Source organism: Pan paniscus, chromosome 2 (assembly GCF_029289425.2).
Source record: "Pan paniscus chromosome 2, NHGRI_mPanPan1-v2.0_pri, whole genome shotgun sequence".
NCBI lineage: Eukaryota > Metazoa > Chordata > Mammalia > Primates > Hominidae > Pan > Pan paniscus.
In genome coordinates this window covers 133,599,392-133,617,776 of record NC_085926.1, presented here as the reverse complement: position 1 = coordinate 133,617,776, position 18,385 = coordinate 133,599,392, and the positions used below count along the sequence as shown (strand labels likewise).

Below are 18,385 nucleotides of genomic sequence, written 5' to 3'. Positions count from 1 at the left end.
TAAACAAACACAATTGTTAAATATAATCCAATGCAAAGGAAAACTCCAGCCCCATGTCTATGTACTATAGTCCTACTCTGAAGAGGCAACCTTTTATTTAAACTTGTATGGCTATACCATGTACATACAGAAAATTCCCATACGCACTTACACCCATGTAAACAGCAACCACAGCAAGAACTAAAATATTACCAGCACCACAGAAAGTGCCCAGCCATCTTCCCTTCTAGTCACTAACTCAATCACCTTTCCCCCCAGCATAACAACTACTCTGACTTTTAAACTATAAGCCATATGCTATTGGATGGTTTAAAATTTATTACAAATATCCCCAAATATCAGAGGCTACTTAAAAAAATTGTTTGTTTGTAACTCTCCTGGTAAACACAACTCTCATTAATATGCTTATAGTTATGTTTTTTATTTATTAAATTTAGAAAATAATTATTGGCTCCTCTAATAAACAAGAATTTATCTTACATTCCCTTTTCTCCTCCTTAGCCTTTCTTCTCCTTCCAGATTTGTAGTGAGTTTGTACATGTGTACATATATAATGATTTATAGAATAAATTAAATATAAATTCACCAGTAGAATAACATTTACTTTATTAATCATGTTTAATTGCCAAAAATAATAGCTAATAGTCAACCAATAGCTAGCATTTATTGAGTATTTAGCATATGCCAAGCTTTCTTCCAATAGCATCAACTCATTTAATTATCACATAACTCTGTAAGTAGATAACCTTATCTCCATTTAATGGATAAGAAAAACTGAGGCACAGACACCTCAACTAAGACCAGGATTTACACCCAGGCAATCTGACTCCAGAGCCCATGGTCTTAGCCATGCTTCTATAATTTTAAATAATGTACCTTTATCTCTTTGTTTAATTTAATTTTTAATTTTTATGGATACATAGTAGGTGTAGATAATTATGGGGTACATGAAATATTTTGACACAGGCATACAATGTGTAATAATCATATCAGGGTTAATGAGGTTTTCATCACCTCAAACATTTATCATTTCTTTGTGTTACTCCAGTTATACTCCAATTACATTCCAATTATACTCTTGGTTGTTTTAAAAAGCACAATAAATCATTGTTGACTATAGTCACTCTGTTGTGCTATCAAATACTAGATCTTATTCTATCAAAGTATGTTTTTATACCCATTAAGCATCCCCACTCCCCACCCAACTACCCTCCCCAGCCTCTGGTATCCATCATTCCATTCTCTATCTCTGTGAGTTCAATTGTTTTAATTTTTAGCTCCCACAAATAAGTGAGAACATTCAAAGTTTGTCTTTCAGTGCCTGGCTTCTTTCACTTAACATAATGTCCTCCAGTTCCATCCATGTTGCTGCAAATGACAGGATCCAATTTATTTTTATGGCTGGAATAGTACTCCATTGTGTATATGTACCATGTTTTCTTTATCCATTTGTCTATTGATGGACACTCAGGTTGCTTCCAAATCTTGGATGTTGCGAATAGTGCTGGAACAAAAATAGGACGGCAGATATCTCTTCAATATACTGTTTTCCTTTCTTTGGGGTATATATCTACCAGTGGGATTGCTGGATCATATGGAACTTTTATTTTTAGTTTTTTGAGGAATCTCCAAACTATTTTCATAGTGGTTGTACTAATTTTCATTCTGACCAACACTGTGCAAAGGTTCCCTTTTCTCCACATCCTCACCAGATTAGTTACTGCCTGTCTTTTGAATATAAGCCATTTTAACTGGGGTGAAATGATAACTCATTGTAGTTTTGATTTGCATTTATCTGATGATCAGTGATGTTGAGCACCTTTTAATATACCTGTTTGTCATTTGAATGTCTTCTTTTGAGAAATGTCTATTCAGATCTTTTGTCTGTTTCTTCACTGGATTTTTAGATTTTTTCCTATAGAGTTGTTCAAGCTCCTTATATATTCTGATTATTAATCCCTTGTCAGACGGGTTATTTGCAAATATTTTCTCCCATTATGTGGGTTGTCCTTTCACTTTGTTGTTTCCTTTGCTGTGCAGAAGCTTTTTAACTTGATGTGATCCCATTTGTCCATTTTTGCTTTGGTTGCCTAAGCTTGTGGGGTATCAAGAAATCTTTGCTCAGATCAACATCTTGGAGCATTTCTCCAATGTTTTCTTTTAGTAGTTTCACAGTTTGAGGTCTCAGATTTAAGTGTTTAAGCAATTTTGATATGATTTTTGTATATGGCTAGAAATAGAGGTCTACTTTCATATTTTGCATATGGATATTCAGTTTTCCCAGCACCATTATTTTTTAACTTTTATTTTAGGTTCAGGGGTACATGTGAAGATTTGTTATATAGGTAAACTCATGTCATTGGGGTTTGTTGTATAGATTATTTTGTCACCTGGCACTGAGCCTAATACCCAATAGTTATTTTTTTCTGTACCTCACCCTCTTCCCCGCCTCAACCCTCAAGTAGGCCCCAGTGTCTGTTTTTCTCCTCTTTGTGTCCATGTGTTCGCATCATTCAGCTCACATGTATAAGTGAGAACATGTGGTATTTGGTTTTCTGTTCCTGCATTAGTTTGCTAAGACTGATGGCCTCCAGCTGCATCCATGTTTCTGCAAAGGACATGATCTCCTTCTTTTTATGGCTGCATAGTATTTCATAGTGTATATGTACCATATTTTCTTTATCCAGTCTACTGTTTATGGACATTTAGGTTGATTCCATGTCTTTGCTATTACGAGCAGTGCTGCAATGAACATATGCATGCATGTGTCTTTACGGTAGAATGATTTATATTCCTTTGGGAATATACCCAGTAATGGGATTGCTGGGTTGAATGGTAGTTCTGTTTTTAGCTGTTTGAGGAATTGTCACACTGCTTTCCATGATTATTGAACTAAATTATACTCCCACCAACAGTGTATAAGTGTTTTCTTTTCTCCATAACCTCACCATCATCTATTTATTTTTTGACTTTTTAATAATAGCCACTCTGACTGTCCAGAACAATTTATTGAAAAAGCTGTGCTTTCCTCAATGTATTTTCATGGCACTTTTGTCAAAAATGAGTTCACTGTAGGTGTATGGATTTGTTTTTGGGTTGTCTACTTGTTCCATTGGTCTATGTATCTGTTTTTATGCCAGTACCATGCTGTTTTGGTTACTATAGCTCTGTATTATAATCTGAAATCAGGTAATTTAATTCCTTCAGTTTTGTTCTTTTTGTTCAGGATATCTTTGGTTATTCTGGGTATTTTATGGTTCCATACAAACTTTAGGACTTTTTAAAATTTCTGTGAAGGATGTCATTGGTATTTTGATAGAGAATGCATTGAATCTGTAGATTGCTTTGGTAGTATGAACATTTTAATGATGTTAATTCTTCCAGTCCATGAACATGGATTATCTTTTCATTTTTTTGTGTCCTTTTCAATGTCTTCCATTAATGTTTTATAGTTTTCATCAAAGAGTTCTTTCACTTCTTTGGTGAAGTTAATTCCTAGGTATGTTATTTTATTTGCAGCTATTGTAAATGGGATTGCTTTTTTATTTCTTTTTCACATTATTCACTGTTGTCATATATTGGAAATGCTACTGTTTTTTGTATGTTGATGTTGTAGCCTGCAACTTTTCTGAATTTGTTTATCAGTTCTTAGAGTTTTTGGTGGAGCATTTAGGTTTTTTCAAATATAAGATCATATTATCTGCAAACAAGGATAAATTGACTTTTTCCTTTTCAATTTGAATGCCCTTTATTTCTTTCTCTTGTCTGACTTCTCTAGCTAGGACTTCCAGCACGATGTTGAATAACAGTGGTGAAAGTGAGCATCCTTAATGTGTTCCAGATCTTACAGGAAAGGCTTTCAGTTTTTCCCCATTCAGTGTGATACCGGCTGTGGGTCTGTTGTATATGGCTTTTATTGTGAAGTATGATACTTCTATATCCAGTTTCTTGAGTTTTATCATGAAAGAATGTTAAATTTTATCAGATGCCTTTTTAAGCATCAACCATTGAAATGATCACATGGTTTCTGTCCATCATTCTGTTGATATGGTGTATCACATTGATTGACTTGTATATGTTGAACCATCCTTGCATCCCTAGAATAATTCACACTTGGTCATGATAAATGAACTGTTTAATGTATTGTTGAATTTGGTTTGCCAGTAGTTTGTTGAGGAGTTTTGCATCAATGTTCGTCAGGGATATTGGCCTATAGTTTTCTTTTTTTGACATGTCTTTTTCTGGTTTTGTTATCCAGGTAATACTGACTTCATAGAATGAGTTTGTAAGTATTCCCTCCTCTTCTATTTTTTTTAGAATATTTTGAGTAGGATTGGTATTAGTTCTTTAAATGTTTAGTAAAACTCAGCTGTGAAGCCATTGGGTCCTGGGCTTATTTATTTATTTGCTGGAAGACTTCTTATTACAGCTTTGATCTTGTTACTTGTTATTGGTCTACTTGGGTTTTAACATATCTATATTTCTTATTGCACCTTATTTTTTCAGCATCTTTGAAAGTAGTTTTAACTATCATTCTTCCTAGAACAACTTTGGCTAAGGTAAGTTACTTACTGAAAAATCCATTAACTTTACCTCTTCAAAATTTTAAACTAAACAGTAGTTTAAAATGACAGTGATGTAAGGTCCTAATGCTTCAATTTAAGAGAATTACTCTAAAACTTTTTAATAACCCTGAACTAGAAACTTGTTTTAACTTTACACTGTTTCTATCTTATAACTTATTATAAAAAGCATGTTATATCTACTTTTTGCTCTATGTAATTTATAATAGTGATTGGTTGCAAGCAAAACAATTCTGGGCTGACCTTATTAATTCCAATTTTGTGCCCTCAAGTGGGAGAGGCTCAGTGGAAATGTAGCAGCCTGCAGGCCAACATGGCCTCCAGCCCAGTCATCAGTTAATCCCCAGAGACCATATGTATGATCATACTGTAAGGTGACTGGCATCTAAAGACTCAGAAGAAGAAGCAATGAACACCCAAATGTCTGGGTGCTCAACTCCACCTGTGGGCTTAGAGGCCAGTCCCCATATCAGCTCAGTGCTCAGCAAGTGGACTCCCATGCAGGCCATGCTTGAGCTCCCCTCCCTACTCAGAGTGGGACAATGGCCCAATATGCTCTCTGCCTCAGTCTCTCAGCCTGGCCATGTTCTAGCTGCTGTGACCTGTGCAATGGCCTTTGCAGGTTTGCCATCCTTGCCACCCTGGTTGGGGTGTTGGGAATCATCCAAATGTGCCTCAGCCTTATGAGACAGATGCTACTAAAGGTGACCCAGTGTGGGGATAGAGCACACACACATAATTTGGCTCTGAAACTTCATGGTGTACAGTTTTGAGCAGTTTCCTTAAAGTTGTTGAGTCTTAGTTTCCCCATATGTAAAGATAGAGCCAACATTCACTTGAAGGTTATTAGGTTTAAATTAGGTTAGTGCTACAGCACACCATGCACTCCCATCAAGCACCAGAGAGGAGCACAGAAGGTAAGTATGTCACTCATCCTGGGAAGGGGTATCAGAAAGCTCTTCCTGGAAGAAATTATAGCTAAACAGAATCTGTAAAATAACAAATATAAACCTGGCCAAAAATGTGTGTGTGTATGTGTGGTCAGAAAGGAAATGGTACCACCTGAGATGAAGAAGGACTTGTATGAAAAAATTTAATGATGTGCCTAGGTCCATGGGCTGTAAAAGTGTGAGGCAAAGAATAATAACAGATAGGATTGGAGAAGTACTCAGGCTCTGAAAGACGCATGTAAGCAGAGAGGCTGGGAACACTCATAAAGTTTTTAATTTTGATAAAAGTGAATTTACTATTAATTTACAATAATCAAAAGTCAGAATTAGAGGGACCTTAGAGATGAGCTTATCTTATAAATGGAAAAACAGAAGCCCATATCGTTCCCCTTGTTGAAGGTGACACTGTTAATTAGTGGCAGATCATAAACCCCAGCTTCTTGCCTCCTTATGGTGTGGTCTTGCCATGTTCATAATGCCCCTCCCTTCCTCATTCAGAAGCTTGGCACATTCCCAATGTCTGTTGTATCCATGTAGTTTGCTGATAGTCCTGTTGGCCCATATTCTGCATTCTTATTTTTCTTTTTGTTTCTTTTCTTCTCTGTTTTGTCAAAACAATGCATGGTCTTGGTTTTAAAAGTCAAATAGTGCCATTATACTTGTAAGAAAACAGCAGTGGAAGCCCCTCAAAGGTAGTCTTCCCAGTGCACAGATTGGCTGTTAGCCTAGTGATGTGCTTTCCTCCCAGGAAGGGGTTGCTTGGGAGAAAATTGGTGGCACCTAAGATCTGAGTGGCAGCATGACATTAGGGTACAGTCCCTGGGGCAAGATTTCTTGAGTTCAAATACTGACTTTCTAGCCATGTGATCTTGGACAACCTGCCATGGACTCATGCTGCCTGTGTTAGGGGTTCTCTGCACTGTGCAAGGTGCTGCAGGGGATACAAAGAGGACTCCCGTACAACCTCTGTGCTCAAGGAGTTCTCAGGCCATAGGAGGAAAGAACTAAGAGGCAAACATAAGGGAGATCCCTGACAAATGGACAAGTGGAGGGAATAGTTTTACTCCCACTTGAAGTCAGATAAACCAGAGGTCAGTTCCAGCACTGCCATGTTCTGTCTGTGACAGCTTAGAGAATTTAATCTAACCTCTCTGAGCCTCAGTTTTCCTGTTGAAAAACAAGGTAATAATAAACACTTCTTTCAGTGAATCATTGTGAGGATTAATAAGATAAATGGATGAAAGGAAGAGGATGTAAAGGAATCCATGATGGCCCTATGAAACAAGAAAGGTAACTATCCTTAGACAGATTTTGAAAAAATTCCTGGAAGATAGAAAGCAGATGGGATCAGATTGCAGAAACATAAGGGCAGAAGAGAAAAAAAAACAAAAAACAAAAACATAATCCCAAACATAGACAATAGAAAGCTACAGCAGAAGTAATAGAAATTCCAGAAATATTTTAAGCTCAGACTCAACAAATCGAGAAAGCAGAAGGGGCTTTTGGACAATCATCAGGTTAATTACTAAGGCTTTGTATTTGGAACAGCTGAACCTACTAGGCCCCTGTCCCTCCTCACACCTACTGAGCAGAGAGCAGGGGTGATGTTTGGACCCAGGATAAATCCCCCAGATGGGAAGAAACAACCCAGAGAGGCAGAACAGAGCCGGAAGTAACTCCAGACAGCCAAGGAAAAGAGAAAATGAGGATGGCTGATTCATGCATTTGCCCGTAGAATAAACTCTGAGCACAGCTGTCTGAAGCAGGAGTCCTGACCCAGGAAACTCAAATGGACAGTTGGGCCAGAGAAGGAGAGAAATGACTTCAGATGACTTACACCCCTGTGAGAAGGGGAGAGCCGGGAGCCCCCCTTCTCAGGAGGCAAGCTACTTCCTTGCACACCTTACTCTCCACTTTCCTGTCCCTCTCCCTCCCATCCTGCCCCAAGTCACCAAAGGCAGCTGGAATCACTACTTTTACTCAGGCAAACAGGAATTTCCAATTCAAATGCAAACAATAGTTAAGAATATCCAAACATTTAAAGAAAACAAACATTAAAAAGAAGGACCCAAATCAACAAATAAAATGGTGAGTGTTCATGGAAAGGGAAAAATAACTTTAAGATCAGCATAAAGTTCAGATATGAGGTGCTGGCACACCATCAGTTAAGACAAGTGGTATGAAAGGGTCAGTTAGGGCCAGGGCAATTAGGCAGGAGAAGGAAATAAAGGGCATTCAATTAGGAAAAGAGGAAGTCAAATTGTCCCTGTTTGCAGATGACATGCTTGTATATCTAGAAAACCCCATTGTCTCAGCCCAAAATCTCCTTAAGCTGATAAACAACTTCAGCAAAGTCTCAGGATACAAAATCAATGTACAAAAATCACAAGCATGCTTATACACCAATAACAGACAAACAGAGAGCCAAATCATGAGTGAACTCCCATTCACAATTGCTTCAAAGAGAATAAAATACCTAGGAATCCAACTTACAAGGGACGTGGAGGACCTCTTCAAGGAGAACTACAAACCACTGCTCAATGAAATAAAAGAGGATACAAACAAATGGAAGAACATTCCACACTCATGGGTAGGAAGAATCAATATCGTGAAAATGGCCATACTGCCCAAGGTAACTTATAGATTCAATGCCATCCCCATCAAGCTACCAATGACTTTCTTCACAGAATTGGAAAAAACTACTTTAAAGTTCATATGGAACCAAAAAAGAGCCCGCATTGCCAAGTCAATCCTAAGCCAAAAGAACAAAGCTGGAGGCATCATGCTACCTGACTTCAAACTATACTACAAGGCTGCAGTAACCAATACAGCATGGTACTGGTACCAAAACAGAGATATAGATCAATGGAACAGAACAGAGCCCTCAGAAATAATGCCGCATATCTACAACTATCTGATCTTTGACAAACCTGAGAAAAACAAGCAATGGGGAAAGGATTCCCTATTTAATAAATGGTGCTGGGAAAACTGGCTAGCCATATGTAGAAAGCCGAAACTGGATCCCTTCCTTACACCTTATACAAAAATTAATTCAAGATGGATTAAAGACTTACATGTTAGACCTAAAACCATAAAAACCCTAGAAGAAAACCTGGGCAATACCATTCATGACACAGGCATGGGCAAGGACTTCACGTCTAAAACACCAAAAGCAATGGCAACAAAAGCCAAAATTGACAAATAGGATCTCATTAAACTAAAGAGCTTCTGCACAGCAAAAGAAACTACCATCAGAGTGAACAGGCAACCTACAAAATGGGAGAAAATTTTCGCAACCTACTCATCTGACAAAGGACTAATATCCAGAATCTACAATGAACTCAAACAAATTTACAGGAAAAAAACAACCCCATCAAAAAGTGGACGAAGGATATGAACAGACACTTCTCAAAAGAAGACATTTATGCAGCCAAAAAACACATGAGAAAATGCTGTTCATCACTGGCCATCAGAGAAATGCAAATCAAAACCACAATGAGATACCATCTCACACCAGTTAGAATGGCAATCATTAAAAAGTCAGGAAACAACAGGTGCTGGAGAGGATGTGGAGAAATAGGAACACTTTTACACTGTTGGTGGGACTGTAAACTAGTTCAACCATTGTGGAAGTCAGTGTGGCAATTCCTCAAGGTTCTAGAACTAGAAATACCATTTGACCCAGCAATCTCATTACTGGGTATATACCCAAAGGAATGTAAATCATGCTGCTATAAAGACACATGCACACATATGTTTATTGCGGCACTATTCACAATAGCAAAGACTTGGAACCAACCCATGATAGACTGGATTAAGAAAATGTGGCACATATACACCATGCAATACTATGCAGCCATAAAAAATGATGAGTTCATGTCCTTTGTAGGGACAAGGATGAAGCTGGAAATCATCATTCTCAGCAAATTATTGCAAGGACAAAAAACCAAACACCACATGTTCTCACTCATAGGTGGGAATTGAACAATGAGAACACATGGACACAGGAAGGGGAACATCACACTCTGGGGACTGTTGTGGGGTGGGGGGAGGGGGGAGGGATAGCATTAGGAGATATACCTAATGCTAAATGATGAGTTAATGGGTGCAGCACACCAACATGGCACATGTATACATATGTAACAAACCTGCACATTGTGCACATGTACCCTAAAACTTAAAGTATAATAATAATAAAATAAAAAAAAAGAAAGGGTCAGTTAGGGTTCCAGGAACACCAAATGTTTTTGAACATTAAATAGATACGCTGAATAGCAGAATGGATATGGACTGTCGATAAAAAGAGGCAAACTCTGTAAAATATTTGAAGAGATTTATTCTGAGCCAAATATGAGTGACCATGGCCTGTGACACAGCCCTCAGGAGGGCCTGAGAACATGAGCCCAAGGTGGTTGAGGTGCAGCTTGGTTTTATACATTTTAGGGAGACATGAGACTTCAATCAATTACATTTAAGAAATACATTGGTTTGGTCCAGAAAGGTGGGACAACTTGAAGTGGGAGATGGGGGTGGGGGGGTGCTTCTAGCATGTAGGTAGATTTAAAAATTTTCTGGTTGACAATTGATTGAGTTTATCTGAAGACCTGGGAGAAATAGAAAGGTATGTCTGGGTTAAGACAAGAGGTTGTGGATACCAAAGTTCTTATTTGCAGAGGAAGCCTTCAGGTAGTAGGCTTCAGAGAGAATAGGCTGTAAAGTGCTTCTTATCAAACTTAAAGTCTGTGTTGAGGTTAATGCTGGAGAGGTATAATGAGGCACATCTGACCCCCACTTCCCGTCATGGCCTGAACCAGTCTCTCAGGTTAAATTTTAAAAGAGCACCCTGGCTGAGGAGAAAGTCCATTTAGATGGTTGGGGGGTGGGGGACTTAGTATTTTATTTTTGGCTTACATGATAAAGAATGAACACATGAACAGGAGAGAAAAAAAAAAAAAAAAAAAAGAAAAGAAAAAAGGGAGAGCCCTGAGAGCATGGAAGAGGGGAAATAGGAAAATATGAGAAAATGTAGACCTGAAAAAACCTCACAAGTTTTTAAATTGAAAAGGGTCACAGAGAGACACACAAAATGAATGACCAAAAATCATAGCTGAATACATACTGGTGAAATTGCAGAACCTCAAGAATGAAAGAAAATACTAAAATCTTCCAGAGAGAAAAACAAGTTTACCTATAAAGGAATAGGAATCAATGGGCATTAGAGTTCTTTGCTAATCCTGGAAGCTCAAAGTGAATGAATCATATCCTCTAGTTTCTAAAGGGAAATCATTTGGAAGTTACAACTCTGTATTGTGCAGATGGTACCCATGTCATCCCTTGGCTCACCTCTGTGGACGTTTCCACAGGAGCTCACTCATCTCCTTGTAACAACCTCCCTCCTTATCTCTCGGATGACCACCCTGAAGAGGGGGGTTAGTTAATGCCCTTGAGAAACCCTCTAACTCTCATCCAGTTGGTGACAGGAGCTGGTGGAAAACCACCCTAGGTTTGTGTCCTTCAGGAGGACAATTTGAGAAGGACATTCCACATATTTTTCAGGTGGTCCTAGAAGAGTGGAGCCTCCAGCTTGTGGGAGCTTCCTTAATCACACTCTTAGACTGACTTTCTTTCTTTTCTGTCTGAGTACCCACCATCCTCATTCCTGTTTCCTGGGATAGCCTCACAGATAAACTACATCCACTCACATCCTTGTCTTAGGGTAGGATTTTGGGGGACATATGCAAATACAGACATATGCAACTTAGCTACATTCAAGTGTAAGAGCAACATAAAGACATGTTCAGACATGCAAGTACGCTGAGTCTCTTCACACATATTCAGGTAGACCATCTCCTCTCTCCCACATCCACAGAGTGAATACGCCCTGCCCTCATATACACTAATACCATTTTGGAGAAGAGAAAGGGGAGGGGAAGAAATGTTAAAAATGGAATATGTACTCCCAAAACACTGAATCATCCAAAAGAGACTGTAAAGTGGAACAGACGGTGAAAAAAACCTGTGAATTGGCAAATTTTGAGTTTGGTTTCTCCTCGTCTCTCCCACAATAGCCCCCACCACCCCATAGTGAGGAGAACTTGTAGGAGATTAGAAAGTGTTTCTCCAAGAAGATGCTCTCAGCCTTTGGGCCATGCAGTTCTTCCTTGTGCAGGACTGTTCCAGGAATTGCAGGACATTTAGCATTCCCAGCCTCCGGCATTAAGTGCTGGTGGCACCCCCCAGGCATTGTGACAACCAGAACCCCAACTACCCCTGGGGAGGACCTCCAAAAGCTACCATTGAAGGAAATACAAAGGTTAGATGTCTTTAATATATGAATAAAATGTACATAGATTTGTGATTCATCTACACTTATTTTTGTCATCTCCCCAGGTAGGCTCAGTTTCCAATACCCTCTACCAAATAGTATTATGGTATAACTGAGTGCTTGACAAACATTATACAATGCAGAGGTGATGATGACTACAGGCATGAGATTAGTGCTATTATCAGGAAAAGGGGGATGCTATGGTCTGAATGTGTCCCCCAGAATTCATGTGTTGGAAATTTAATCCTCAATGCAACAGTGTTGGGGGTGGCGCCTAATGGGAGGAGTTTAGGTGATGAAAGCATGAATAGATTCATGCTGCTCCAAAAGGGCTTGTGGGAGTGGGTTCTCTCCCTTCTGCCATGTGAGCACACAGGGTTGGTCCCCTGCTTTCCCTTCCGCCTTCCGCTATGTCAGGACGCAGGAAGAAGGCCCTCACCAGATGCTGACAACTTGATCTTGAATTTCCTAGCCTTCAGACTGTGAAACATAAATTTCTGTTTTTTTACACATTACCCAGCACAAAATGGACTGAGACAGGGGATCAGGAATGTCAAGCCAGTTCTTACCTCTGGGGAGCAATGCACACCTGGGTCCCCAGCATAACTGGCTCCCTGGCCTGTTTGGCTAAGTGGTGAATGAAGCTGACCTGAGGTCTATGTGGAAGATACCCCTTTGTGTTCCTGGAGAGGCTTCAGGGAGGGCAGGGTTGCCTGAAGGAGTGGACTCCGGGACTCACCTTCAGCCTGACTTCCTGAGTCCCCTCAGCCTGTCTGGTATTTGACTGCTCCCCTGGAGCCGGACGTTTTCTTCCCGCCACCTCCATACAAACATACTTACTGTGAGCCTCCCACTTGTGCTTTCTCCTCTCCTCATCCCCACTATGTCCTGAAGCAGACACAGGCCCTAGGACCAAGCGTGTGCATCTGCCCTGACCTCTTCAGCCCACACTGACCACCTCTTTCCTTCTAGAAGACTCACACTCATGACTTACCATGTAAGGAAGGTGACCCCAGTAAAGCCAGACAGAGAAGATCTATCAAAGAGGCAGACTTCTTGAAGGTCAGAATCTAGAGGGAGAAAAGAGGACAAATACATTCCTTTACACACTGGTGAGAAGGAAGTCTGGTGTTTGTTTTTTATGTCTTGTATCCTATAGCCTCTCACCAGGAAGTGGTACACTTGGGATCCCAAAGGTCACTTTCTCATCTTCCCATGTGGGGTTTCCCTTCTACCCAGCATCGATTGTCAACCCCTTCAGCAGGTACCATTGGCTTCTCCAGGGCCCTCTGAATTCTGCTGGAAGATATTGCAGGGGTGGGAGGGAGGCAGATTCAGTACAATTCCTGGCAGACAGATCCAGAAAGGCCTGGGCTATGAATTTTCTGGTGCTTGTTTCCAAGGCTGCCTCTGTGGCCTGCACGTCGTGAGCTCTCTGTGTGGATGTGGCTGGGGCAGAGGCACCAGCAAAGGCCCATCTGCCCTGGCTGCATTAACCTTGGCTTTCACCTGTAACATTCTGTGGCATCCATGAGGAAGCTGCCCTGGTGGGAAGTATATCAGTCTCCACTTCTGGGCTGCTTTCCCAGTAACACTTTACAGCCATCCTGGTTCCACAGAGCAAAGGCCTGTTATATATAGCACACTAAAGCTGATTTTCTGTGAGGATGATTGGTTTCCTGGGCCAGAAGGGAAACTGAGGCTCATTAGTAGTACAGGGACAAGAGATATTCATGAGGCTCAATTCTGAATCATGCTCTGCCCTTCATTACCAACGTGATTTTGGACAAGTTATTAAATGCCACTGAATCTCAGTTTCTTTATCAGTAAGATGATTTTAAATACTCCACATAGGTTACTGTGTAGCTAAGCTAAAGCAAGATTATCATTAAATAGAGTTACTAGATAAAATATAGGATTCCCAGTTAAAGTTTAATTTTCTCTCAAAAAGATGAAAGAGAAGTGTTGGTGAGAGTATGAAGAAAATAAAACCCTTGCACACTGTTGGTGGGAATGTAAATTAGTACAGCCACTGTGGAAAACACTATGGAGGTTCCTCAAAAAATTAAAAATGGAACTACCATATGACCCAGCAGTCCCTCTTCTGGGAATATATCCAAAGGAAATTAAAGCAGTTCCTCAAAGACGTAGCTGCACTCCCCTGTTCATCGTAATAGCCAAGATGTGGAATCAGCCTAGGTGTCTGTCAATGGAAGAATATACGCAGAAACTATGGTATATAAAAGAATTCATAACCAAAAAGCACTATGGTATTTACATATATATACATATATGTCTATGTATACACACACATATATGTATACACACACGTGTGTATGTATATATGTGCAATGCCATTCAGCCCTAAAAATGAAGGAAATTCTGTCATTTGTGATAACATGGATGAACCTAAAAGACATTGTGCTTCGTGAATAGGCCAGCACAGAAAGACAAATATTGCATGATCTCAATTGTATGTGGAATCTGAAAATATTGAACTAATTCAAGCAGAAAATAGAGGGTAGTTACCAGGGACTGTTACCAGGGAGGGGGTCTAGGGAGATATTTGTCAAAGGCTACAAAGTTTCAGTTAGACAAGAGGAAAAAGTTCAGGAGATTTATTGTACAGCATGGTGACTCTAGTAACGTATCGTATACTTGAAAATTGCTAAAACAGTGGATCTTAAATGTTCTCACCACAAAAAATGATTAGTATGTGAGATGATGGATATTAATTAGTTTGATTTAACCACTTTGCAATCTATCTATCATCGATCAAAATATCACAGTGTACAATATAAATATACACAATTTTATCTGTCAACTATAACTTAAGTTAAATTTCAAGTAAAAAACAAGTAATACTTTAGTATAAATGTGTCCCAAATGTTGCATGAAACATACATTAAAAAATTAGTTGTTCATTTGAAATTTAAATTTAACTGGGCCACCTGTATTTTTATTTGCTAAATTTGACCATCCTAGTCATTGATGTAAAATGAATAATATTTACCACTTGTTGGGGTCCATGTGTGCCACAGTACTAATCTAATTTAAACCTAACATCCCACAAGTAAACATTAGTTCTATTTTCACAGATGTGGAAACTAAGACGCAACAAGTTAAGGAAACTGGTCAGCACTGCACACCATGAAATTTGAGAGCTAGAGTCAAACCATGTGAACCCAGGAGGTGGAGGTTGCAGTGAGCCAAGCTCGTGCCACTGCACTCCAGCCTGGGTGACAGAGTAAGTCTCTGTCTCTAAAAAACAAACAAACAAACAAACAAACAAACAAACAAAACAAAACCATGTGTATGTGCTCTGCTTCAACACTGGGCCACCTTTGTAGCTTCATAAATCTGGGACACACTTAGGATGATGCCCCAACATCCCAACAAGGGGTGGTGAGGATGGAGAACCTGCAAAGGCCAGTGCGCATGTCCTGGTGGCTAGAACATGGCCTGGCTCAGAGACTGAGGCAGACAGCATGTTGGGCTATTATCCCACCCCAAATAGGGAGGGAAGCCCAGGCATCGTCTGCATGGGAGTCCCACTTGCTGGGTACTGAGCTGATGTGGGGACTGGCCTCCAAGCCTGGAGGAGGAGTTGAGCACACAGACAACTGGGGTGTTCATTGTTTCTTCTTCTTTTGGCTCGTAAGGTGCCAAATCACTTCAGGGTATGAATCTTACACATGGTCTCTGGATATTAACTAACAGTATTGTAATTACTGTTTATACGTTAAACAGTGACTACAATGCAAGTTTCTTGAGAGTACAGGTGATGATTTGTTTACCCTTGTGTCCCCAGCATGTAGCAGAGGGCTTGATATGTAGCAGATGATCAATAAGTATTTGCTAAACAAATGAAAGGATTAATGTGGGTGAGGCCTGCTGTGTGACATTTGTCCTCAGGGGGGCAATAAGGAAAATAAGCCATGGGGCCAAGAATAACAATTCAAAAACAATAGTTGGGAGAACTGAGGACTGCACCCTGTCTTGAGGAGGACTGGGAATCAGAGCCGCAAGCTATATTCCAGTGCATGTGACCTCAGGTGTGTTTGGGCTGTGCACACACTGGGGACTGCTCACAGTTAACAGAAGCAGTGAGGCTCTGAGTGTATGGCCAGACCAGAGGGGCCACAACTGTGAGCAAACCCTGCAGCTCTGCCTTACAAAGCGATAAATATGGTGAGGCTGGGAGTGGGAGGAGGGAGAGCGTGGCAGCCATGACAGTCTTTCCTTTGCTCAAGGGACTAGGGGAATGGTGGAAGAGGGTTTCTTGTCATGAAAGAGGCAGGCATCAGTGTCTCCAGCTGGTTTATTCCCTTGTCTTCCGATTGTAATAAACATTTATTCTTGCATTAATTGAACAGATATTTTTGTTATTCCCTTGTGTAATTATAGGTATTTTAGATTACAGTGACACACTGTATTACTGGCAATGTTGGCAATTGAGGTGCTTTGAGTAAGCAGTTCTTCTAATTTACTAAAATTTTATCCTTTTAATGTGTTTAAAATATGGGCACCCATTTTTGGCCCTGCTCCCATTCTACATAGTTCTGTGTTCCCCCCTTTTTAGGCTGACTGCTTTGATCTATAGAGTGCAGTGGCAGAGATGTTCTGTGACTTTTGAGGCTAGCTCAGAAAAGGCCGTGCAGCCTCTGCCTTGTTCCCTGGAGTAGTGAGCCTCCACGTAAGAAGTCTTGCTACTCTGGAGCTGCTGTGTTGGACTATCCATATGTAGACCCTTAGATTAATAGTTATAACTCAGCCCAGCTTTCCTCCCATGCACACCAAGCAAGGTGCCAGGCTTGTGAGTGAAAATGTCTTGGATCCTCCAGACCAGTCCATCTACTAGCTGATACCACTAAGTGTATGACAATGCCTTGAGCAGCAGAAGGGTTACCCAGCAAACCCTGCCCAAATCCCTACTCTTCAAAATAATTAGATATAATAAAATGGTGTTTGTTTTAACCTACTAAAATTTGGAGTGATTTGTTATGGAACAACTGTGGAAATAGTTAAAGTTGAGCTGTTTGCCTAGAAACCATTCTACAACACTTTTGGCCCTTTCTTGGCTGTGGTGGTGGTTATGGAGGTGCACCACTTGGATCCCTTTCAAGAATAAATCATGCTGCTATAAAGACACATGCACACGTATGTTTATTGTGGCACTATTCACAATAGCAAAGACTTGGAACCAACCCAAATGTCCAACAATGATAGACTGGATTAAGAAAATGTGGCACATATACACCATGGAATACTTGCAGCCATAAAAAATGATGAGTTCATGTCCTTTGTAGGGACATGGATGAAATTGGAAATCATCATTCTCAGTAAACTATGGCAAGGACAAAAAACCAAACACCACATGTTCTCACTCATAGATGGGAATTGAGCAATGAGAACACATGGACCCAGGAAGGGGAACATCACACTCTGGGGACTGTTGTAGGGTGCAGGGATGGGGGAGGGATAGCATTAGGAGATATACCTAATACTAAATGATGAGTTAATGGGTGCAGCACACCAGCATGGCACATGTATACTTATGTAACTAACCTGCACATTGTGCACATGTACCCTAAAACTTAAAGTATAATAATAATAATAATAAATAAATAAATAAAAGAGAAGTAGGATCTGAAGGGAACCAGTTGGTCAAAGAGCAGGGAAGACTGATGGGAACCAGAAAAATACCAATGTGAATATCAGTGTGCATCTTGGAGGCTGCACAGGTAGTGTGGGACCACAATAATATGGGAAAATGGACCAAAAAACAGACAAACTCATGCCATCCCTGAAACACCATTGGTCTCCTGCTGGAGTAGTGACTTTGTTGAGCTTGGCTTTCCCAGGGATCTCAGCTAGAACTGGGGTAAGGGTGGGAGTAAAAAGAATCTGACAGAGAACCACAAGAATCTTTCCTTTGATCAGTGTTCTTTTCAAGAAGATGTTTGCCACTGTCCATAATATAAGTCACGCTTGAAATAAAAAAAAAATAAAAGAATACCTGCTGAAGGGGAGGAGAATTGACTGACAGCCTCCAGCTGCTGCCCTCATGAATGCAGAGGCAGCAGTCTGAATAGATGGGGTGCCTACCTTCAACATGTAGTTTGTGTATTCAGTCAGACCTCTATTTGGTGCTGTGTGCTAAATAAGAAGGATATATATGTTTGTGTATTCAGTCAGACCTCTATTTGGTGCTGTGTGCTAAATAAGAAGGATATATATGTCCAGGAAACAAGACTCAAAAGCAGGAGTGGTCCCACTTAGCACCACTCTCAACAACCCACTGGGAATTTTGTGCTTTCCGTCCCTGAAACTATGGGCACTGCAGGATTGGAGGCCTTTTTTCCCAATGAAAGTGCCCTCTTGTCAGGGGACAGGGTAAGTATCCCATTAAACAAGTTATGCTGTAGCTAGGGCACTTTGGACTCCATATACCCAGGGACCAGCAGGCAGGAAAAGAAGTCCATTGGCAGAAGTAATTGACCCTGATTGGCAGGAAGACTGCCTTT

General features: G+C 40.3%; 1 long non-coding RNA gene across 1 annotated transcript in view; it reads left to right on the top strand.

The window, feature by feature from the left end:
• Positions 1–18,385, top strand: part of LOC117979772 (uncharacterized) — a 187,647-nt gene that overhangs the window by 65,681 nt on the left and 103,581 nt on the right. The window contains exon 2 of the long non-coding RNA XR_010111656.1: positions 4,259–4,285. This is a non-coding gene — a long non-coding RNA (uncharacterized LOC117979772). The remainder of the gene's footprint in view (positions 1–4,258; positions 4,286–18,385) is intronic.